We start from the raw sequence: 8,042 nt of genomic DNA on the forward strand, positions 1-8,042 counted from the left end.
ACGGCATGTCGAGCAGCAGACAATTCCTGCTCGTGTCTGCCTAGCATCGCTCCCTGGATCCCGACGGCTGAGTGGAGAGGATCCGAAGTCGCTGGGTCCATTCTTGGTCGGATTCTTCTGTTACGGTGCGTGAATGAGGACCCAAAAGCGAATTAACTTAAACAGAGCTTCTTTAATTACCAAACATAGGTAGGCTCAGACGGACCGGCAGATTCCGACAGGACAAGACAAGGTTACAGCAAACATGACGACAGTCTGGTTCAGGCATGAAACACAACAAACAAGAATCCGACAAGGACAGGAGCAGAAACAGAGAGAGATATAGGGACCTAATCAGAGGGAAAAAGGGAACAGGTGGGAAAAGGGGTGACGAGGTGGTTAGGAGGAGACAAGGCACAGCTGGGGGAAAGAGGGGGAGAAAAGGTAACCTAACAACGACCAGCAGAGGGAGACAGGGTGAAGGGAAAGGACAGAGACAAGACACAACATGACAGTACATGACAGAAAATGTATTAATCATAAACAGTGCAAGAATAGCTTTCAAATAGTTGGACCACTTTTTTCATTTGATGCTTTATTAGAATTATTAGAATTATTAAATCAGAATGACAGTGTGCTAGATTAACCAAATGTATGCATGAATAATCATGTGTATTTGCACAAGAAACGTATGTGTATATATACAGTATATATGTAATACTGTGATTTTAATGCCACAGGACATTAGGTCCCTTTTTTTAAAGAGGCTATCTGTGATTGCTACATCAATTTTGGACTTTTAAATTAATTATACACTACCGGTCAAATGTTTTAGAACACCTACTCAGGGTTTTTCTTTATTTTTACTATTTTCTACATTGCAGAATAATAGTGAAGACATCAACACTATGAAATAACACATAAGGAATTATGTAGTAACCAAAACAAAGTGTTAAACAAATCTAAATATATTTTAGATTTGAGATTCTTCAAATAGCCACCCTTGCCTTGATGACAGCTTTGCACACGCTTGGCATTCTCTCAACCAGCTTCACTTGGAATGCTTTTACAACAGTCTTGAAGGAGTTCCCACATATACTGAGCACTTGTTGGCTGCTTTTCCTTCTCTCAGTCCGACTCATCCCAAACCATCTCAATTTGGTCGGGGGATTGTGGAGGCCAGGTCATCTGATGCAGCACTCCATCTCTCTCCTTCTTGGTAAAATAGCCCTTACACAGCCTGGAGGTGTGTTGGGTCATTGTCCTGTTGAAAAACAAATGGTAGTCCCACTAAGCCCAAACCAGATGGGATGGCTTATCGCTCCAGAATGCTGTGGTAGCCATGCTGGTTAAGTGTGCCTTGAATTCTAAATCAATCACAGACAGTGTCTCCAGGAAATAACCCCCACACCATAACACCTCGTCCTCCCTGCTTTACGGTGAGAAATACACATGCGGAGATCATCCGTTCACCCACACCGCGTCTCAAAGACACGGCGGTTGGAACCAAAAATCTCCAATTTGGACTCCAGACCAAAGGACAAATTTCCACCGGTCTAAAGTGCATTGCTGGTGTTTCTTGGCCCAAGCAAGTCTCTTCTTCTTATTGGTGTCCTTTAGTAGTAAAAATTAAGAAAAACTCTTGAATGAGTAGGTGTTCTAAAACTTTTGACCGGTAGTGTATATACCTATTGATTCTTGAAGAATATGACTTGTAAAATGTCCCATCAGCTTAGTTAATCTGTCGTACCCCATCAGAACTCAAAATATAAGTTTGTTTTACTCAATTGGTTGTAAATTATGCAATTGTAAAAAATTAAATAAATACTTTATAGCCTCAAAAGATGGTTATAACTATAGTTTTGATGTCATGGATGGTCAGTTCTTCCATCCATAGCTCTCTGAATTTGAGACTGTTACATTTCTCAAGCCCCATCCCTCAGTTGTGTACCAAATAACAGTGGCAGGTCGGGGGATTGTGGTGGCTTTGTTGTTGTTAAAACTGCAGATTGCCCCGTTAACCATTGGACAACAGCATGGTATGCTGTTTTTCAGTTATATCACTTGCTTATCGTCATGTCCATTGACCCCCTCTATGTCTCAGTGGGAAAGCCTTAAATATGGTTAATATGGATTGGTGTGTAAATGCTTTCAAATGCTTTCAATGCCAAAGTCTGAAAATGTCATGAAAATATAATTTCTAACCTGCTCAATCCACTGCCTACAGTATGTAAACTATATTTTGAACTTTAATATTATATGCGATTCCTTATTGGTTGAACTAGTTTTAAAGCTCCGACGGCTCTGTTTTTACCAGTATTTGCATGAATTATTATTTGAATTCATTTGCTCAACTGTGTTGGGATGTCACTGGTGTCAAGCTCTGTGCTCTGCAAGCTAGTTTCTAAGCAGTACCTAGCAGTCACTTGTGACTGATCTGCTGATACACAGTTGATACACAGTCAGCTGTTGTGTAGTCCCTGGGTTACCCTGTCTATTATGTTTACTGTAGAAATGTACTAAGCTACGTAAAGTATACAAATGAGCACCATTTGCTTGATAGTGCGGTCTGTTAGATTTTTTTTGTGGGGGCGGCTTTTAATTTTTTTTTTATGTTTCATAAAAAAGACTGGAATATTGTGCAAGCCCCTTTGTTCGACACCCTTGTCACTGAGAAGATCGTTATCTGTGTCACCAAGAACATCACAAGCAGTTTGTATTAGTGTGTAGAAGTTCAGCAATGTTATTTGAACACACCCAGCAGCTACATTTTCTAGCACAAAGGTTAGCACAAAATGTTGCAACAATGTTTGATAACAATTTTGGTTTAATAATACCCAGTGCTTGATTTAGACTGAAATAGGTGCCGGTACTCATCTTGGGTGCCGGCAGTGTTGTGTTCATGACCACCTAAAGATGTTGTGTTCAAGACCGGACCAGAAAAATGCATGTCCAATTCCAAGACCATGATTGTAATTGTGTCAAATTTCCCCCATAATAAGAGTTCAAAAGTCCAGTATTTCTGTGTTCATATTTCAGAACAATATATTTTTATTTAACCTTTGTTTAACTAGACAAGTCAGTTAAGTACAAATTCTTATTTACAATGTCGGCCTACCAAAAGGCAAAACGCCTCCTGCGGGGACGGGGGCCTGGGATTAAAACAAATAAATAAATACAATATAAATATAGGACAAAACACACATCACAACAAGAGAGACAACACAACACTACATGAATAGAGACCTAATACAACAACATAGCAAGGCAGCAACACATGACAACACAGCATGGTAGCAACACAACATAACAACAACATGGTAGCAACACAACATTATTGGTCACAGACAACAGCACAAAGGGCAAGAAGGTAGAGACAACAATACATCATGCAAAGCAGCCACAACTGTCAGTAAGAGTGTCCATGATTGAGTCTTTGAATGAAGAGATTGAGATAAAACTGTCCAGTTTGAGTGTTTGATGCAGCTCGTTCCAGTCGCTAGCTGCAGCGAACTGAAAAGAGGAGCAACCCAGGGATGTGTGTACTTCCGAGACCGTTAATAGAATGTGACTGTCAGAACGTGGAGGATGAGGAGGATGTATGTGGAGGATGAGGGCTGCAGTAGATATCTCAGATAGGGGGGAGTGAGGCCTAAGAGGTGGGTCTTGCGACAGGTATAGAGAGATGACCAGTTTACAGAGGAGTATATAGTGCAGTGATGTGTCCTATAAGGATCATTGGTGGCAAATCTGATGGCCGAATGGTAAAGCACATCTAGCTGCTCGAGAGTACCCTTACCTGCCAATCTATAAATTATGTCTCCGTAATCTAGCATGGGTAGGATGGTCATTTGAATCAGGGTTAGTTTGGCAGCTGGGGTGAAAGATGAGCGATTACGATAGAGGAAGCCAAGTCTACATTTAACTTTAGCCTGCAGCTTTGATATGTGCTGAGAGAAGGACAGTGCACCGTCTAGCCATACTCCCAAGTACTTATATGAGGTGACTACCTCAAGCTCTAAACCCTCAGAGGTAGCAATAACACTTGTGAGAAGAGGGGCATTCTTCTTACCAAACCACATGACCTTTGTTTTGGAGGTGTTCAGAACAAGGTTATAGTTAGAGAAAACTTGTTGGACACTAAGAAAGCTTTGTTGTAGAGCATTTAACACAAAATCCAGGGAGGGGCCAGCTGAGTATAAGACTGTAACATCTGCATATAAATGGATGAGAGAGATTCCTACTGCCTGAGCTATGTTGTTGATGTAAATTGAGAAGAGCATTTGGCCAAGGATCGAGCCTTGGGGTACTCCCTTGGTGACAGGCAGTGGCTGAGACAGCAGATTTTCAGACAGCAGATTTTTATACACTACACTCTTTGAGAGAAGTAGTTAGCAAACCAGGCCAAAGACGCCTCAGAGACACCAATATTCCTTAGCCGGCCCACAATATTGGAATGGTCTAACATATCAAAAGCTTTGGCCAAGTCAATAAAAATAGCAGCACAATATTGCTTAGAATCAAGGGCAATGGTGACATCATTGAGGACCTTTAAGGTTGCAGTGACACATCCATAGCCTGAGCGGAAACCAGATTGCATATCCGAGAGAATACTATGGACATCAAGAAAGCCAGTCAGTTGATTATTGACAAGATTTTCCAACACTTTTGATAAACAGGGCAAAATAGAAATAGGCATATAACAGTTAGGATCAGCTTGATCTCCCCCTTTAAATAAAGGACGAACTGTGGCTACCTTCCAAGCAATGGGAACCTCCCCAGAAAGGAGAGACAGGTTAAAAAGTTGGAGATAGGCTTGGCGACGATAAGGGCAGCAACATTAAAGAAGAAAGGGTCTAATCTGACCCAGATGTTTTTTTGGAGTTGAGTTTAAGGAGCTCGAAGCAGTAATCTCTCCGGTTAATTTTGGTCAAAATTTGGTTGTAGGTTTGAAGTTTTGATCTGGAGCGAAAGCCATGCTGCGGAGGGTAGCATCCTGCATATGTACCTGCCGAAGAATCCAAGAATCCAAGTCAGAGTACAACAATCGGTTAACCACCTAACTGAGGAACTTAATTTAATCTTGCGTAATACCCTAGATGCAGTCGCACCCCTAAAAACAAGAAACATTTGTCATAAGAAACTACCTCCCTGGTATACAGAAAATACCTGAGCCCTGAAGCAAGCTTAAGAAAAAGATCATGATCATTAGAAAGCAAATTACGGACTCCTCTTTAAATCTGCGTATTTCTCCAAAGCTCAGTTGTCGTGAGTCTACACAACACTGCCAGGACCTAGGATCAAGGGAGACACTCAAGTTTTTTTATACTATATCTCTTGACACATTGATGAAAATAGTCATGGCCTCTAAACCTTTAAGCTGCATACTGGACCCTAGTCCTACTAAACTATTGAAAGAGCTACCATCGATCACCACATTCTTTTGGAGAGATTGGAAACCCAAATTGGTCAACACGAACAAGTTCTGGCCTAGTTTAGATCTTATATGTCAGAAATATATCAGTTTGTCTCTGTGGATGGTTTGTCCTCTGACAAATCAACTGTAAATTTCAGTCTTCCTCAAGGTTTTGTTTTAGGACCACTATTGTTTTCACTATATATTTTTATATTTTACCTCTTGGTAATGTCATTCAGAATCATAATGTTAACTTTCACTGCTATGCGGACGACACACAGCTGTACATTTCGATGAAACATGGTGAAGATATGTCAGTTGTCCTGGTCCCCAATCAGAGGCAGCTGATTGGATATGTCAGTCGTCCTGATATGGCCCCCAATCAGAGGCAGCTGTTTATCGTTGTCTCTGATTGGGGATCATATTTAGGTAGCCATTTCCACATGGTTATTCGTGGGATCTTGTCTACGGATAGTTGCCTGTGTGCACCAGTAGCTTCACGTTTCGTTTGTGCTTGTTTGTTTTGTTTAGCCGAGTTTCGGTTTATTAAAAATATGTGGAACTCTACTCACGCTGCGCCTTAGTCTATTCATTACAGTGAACGTGACAGCTTGTAAGTAAGCATTTCACTGTAAGGTCTACTACACCTGTTGTATTAGGCGCATGTGACAAATACAATTTGATTTGCTCAATACACCAAGTCACTACAAAGATATAGGCGTCCTTCCTAAATCAGTTGCCGGGGAGGAAGGAAACTGATCAGGGATTTCATCCTGAGGCCAATGGTGACTTTTAAATCTGTTACAGATTTTAATAGCTGTGATATGAGAAAACTGAGGATGGATCGAAAACATTGTAGTTACTCCACAATACTAACCTAAATGACAGAGTGAAAAGAAGGAACCTTGTACAGAATAAAAAATATTCCACAACATGAATCCTATTTCCAAATAAGGTACTAAAGTAAAATTGCCAAAATATGGCAAATAAATTAACTTTATGTCCAGAATATCCAACATAAGACATCACTGAGTACCATTCTTCATATTTTCAAGCATGGTGGTGGCTGCATCACGTTATGGGTATGCTTGTCATCAGCAAGGACTAGGGAGTTTTTGCTCTGACATGCACTGTCAAGTGTGGGACCCTGTATAGACAGGTGTGTGCCTTTCCAAATCATGTCCATTCAATTTACCACAGGTTGACTCCAATCAAGTTGTAGAAACATCTCAATGATGATCAATGGAAACAGGATGCACCTGAGCTCAATTTCGGGTCTCATATCAAAGGGTCTGAATACTAATGTAAAGGTATTTCTGTTTTAAAGGTTTTATACATTTGCAAACATTTCTAAAAAACATTTTTTGCTTTGTCATCATGGGGTATTGTGTGTAGATTGCTGAGGAAAATGTTTTTATTTAATCCATTTTAGAGTAAGGCTGTAACGTAACAAAATGTGTAAAAAGTCAAGGGGTCTGAATACTTTCTGAAAGGCACTGTATGTTCTTATTGTTTGTATAATGTATTTTACAAGTGTTAAGATGTGTATTCTGTCAATTATTTTACACAATGATTATTCCCTATTGGAATTGGGTCTTTAGGTATCCTCTCGGAGGCCAGATGTCACCATAAAACAGATCTTAGTGGAATCTGGGCCCCTGAGCCATAAAATTGTCCATGGGTGTCCTTAAGAGGTTGATGTTTTAAATGTATAGCCTATTCAACCCCAAGGTCTCAGCCTTGATGTAATGGCATGGAAGGGTGAAACAGTGAACAGATATGGCAAGAGTATGTAGGTCAGCCCGCCTTTGGATTTGAGAAATATGCTGTGAACCTCTAAGAGGAACATGTCTGTCTTCTCATATGCATATGCATATGTCTGTCTGTCTATCTCTTAAATATAGAAGTTGTCCACCTTAAATTTTGCAGCTAGCATTTCTCCACACCTTGACCAGGTTTTTGATTCTTAACATTTCCCTCAGTCAAGTATTGAATATCAAGCGCAGAGTCTAGGGAGCTTTTTGAAAGCCAATGATGGTAGATCGGTAACAATAACAAATCAGACATTGAATATCTCTTTTAGCAAGGTGAAGTTAATAATTATGCTGTGGATGATGTATTAAACCACCTAGACACATCAAAGACACAGTTGTTCTTCTGAACTGAGCTGCAGGACAAGAAGGAAACTGCTCAGGGGTGTCACCATGAGGCCATTGCGGATTTTAAAACATAATCAGAGTTCAATGGCTGTGATGGGAGAAAACTGAGGATGGATCAACAACATTGTAGTGACTCCACAATAATGACCTAAATCACAAAGTGAAAAGAAGAATATAAATATACAAAATATGCATAAAGTAACACTACAAAAAAAACACGACAAAGGAATAACTTTTTGGCCTAAATGCAAAGCCTTATGTTTGGAGCAAGTCCAACACAACAACACATCCATCACTGAGTAACTGCTTCCTTATTTTCAAGCATGGTTGTGGCTGCATCATGGTATGGGTATGCTTTTTTTTAAAAAATTTTTAAAATTTTACCCCTTTTTCTCCCCAATTTCGTGGTATCCAATTGTTGTAGTAGCTACTATCTTGTCTCATTGCTACAACTCCCGTACGGGCTCGGGAGAGACGAAGGCTGAATG

Source organism: Oncorhynchus mykiss, chromosome 1 (assembly GCF_013265735.2).
Source record: "Oncorhynchus mykiss isolate Arlee chromosome 1, USDA_OmykA_1.1, whole genome shotgun sequence".
NCBI classification, from domain to species: domain Eukaryota; kingdom Metazoa; phylum Chordata; class Actinopteri; order Salmoniformes; family Salmonidae; genus Oncorhynchus; species Oncorhynchus mykiss.